The sequence below is a fragment of the Dermacentor silvarum genome, chromosome 3 (assembly GCF_013339745.2).
Source record: "Dermacentor silvarum isolate Dsil-2018 chromosome 3, BIME_Dsil_1.4, whole genome shotgun sequence".
Classification (NCBI taxonomy): Eukaryota; Metazoa; Arthropoda; class Arachnida; order Ixodida; family Ixodidae; genus Dermacentor; species Dermacentor silvarum.
The window spans coordinates 158,255,031-158,256,321 of NC_051156.1; the positions used below are offsets into that span (position 1 = coordinate 158,255,031).

At 49.5% G+C, this 1,291-nt stretch overlaps 1 pseudogene; it reads right to left on the minus strand.

Annotated features, from left to right (window-relative positions):
- Positions 1–625: 625 nt before the first annotated feature.
- On the minus strand, positions 626–805 carry LOC119446908 (U2 spliceosomal RNA; annotated as a pseudogene).
- Positions 806–1,291: the final 486 nt, after the last annotated feature.

Consider the following 1,291-nt stretch of genomic DNA (forward strand, 5'->3'; position numbering starts at 1 on the left):
AAATTTTATTCAGGCCGACCTAACAGTCATTCCACAAATAAAGTTTATTTCTTCTTCTGAGAAGAAGCCAGCCTTCGCAACTCAGCTACATGATACAATTTATTAACCAATTTGTTTTATGTCAGTCTTCAATTATTATTGTGGGCGTGAGCCTGTTGCTACGGTTTAGCTGCTGCAACCGATGTCAACAATTAAGGTGGACGGGTTAGGGCCAATGACACTCAGAAGTGCATTTACCTTGAGGTCGTTTCGGACTTGCTTTACGCGCAAAACGGTCTTAAACTTCACTTACCGCTTCGACCTCTGATTAGACTGGAACGTGCCATCGCTTGATCCTGACTTAGGTGGCCATTGTCATGCGTTTGTCACCGAAGGTCTTGATTCGCGGCTTCACGCACTTTCTGTTTCGTTGTTCATGAATGCATGTCACGTGTACATAAAACAAAGCGGCAAGAAACAGCCAAACGCTGTGTTGCAAGCACAGCTGGAGGAGCGCGAAAGGCGCCATTTTCGACGGGTATTTTGTCGCAAGGCGTCAAAATAGGCCAGACACACTTTCCGCGGGTTTGTATAACAGCGAAGCTGTATATGGCTAGTTTCCAGCGGATCAATGTCCGTACACCAAAAATCGTGCGCCGATCCCCAAGATAGTGCAATATCGGGCCTACCCGCGGCTGAGGTAAAGCAGGCTTCAAGCACTCCACCAAATTACAAAATTAAGTTGAATATCTTGGGTCCAAATACATCCCGTATCAGATATTCAGCTGATAAGAACAGATGCTAAACTTTGACCCGCGTCGGCCATGTCTACGATCGCACCATGCACGTGTATGCCGTCCCCCGTATTCAAACTAGTGCCTACCAATCTGAGTGTCGTTCTGTCTCCTGACGTCGTGCTCTATGTAGGCTCATTTCCTCAGTTCTGCTCTGACTGTGAAATGGGTAGGCCGCGTGTTGTACGGTCTGAAGAACAACAGCGTGAACAGAAAAGGGAATGGGCACGACGGCCACGGGAGGAGACCACCGACGATGAGCTGGCCAGGAACGCCAAGCGTACGCGTGCTGCCTGCCAGCACCGCGAGGCAAAAAGAAATGCGAACCGTCCATGAGGCCCCGATCCCACAAACTTGGAAGGTTTCACTGGAGCAACGGTCAATCACCACATACACACCTTCGCTGGTCATCCACCTTCACTACACAACATAGAACACCACGACACGAACACCACAAGAGAACAATGGGAGGCACTGCTGTCCAGCTCGGCCCTCGACGACCAGCTCAAGCTGATCCA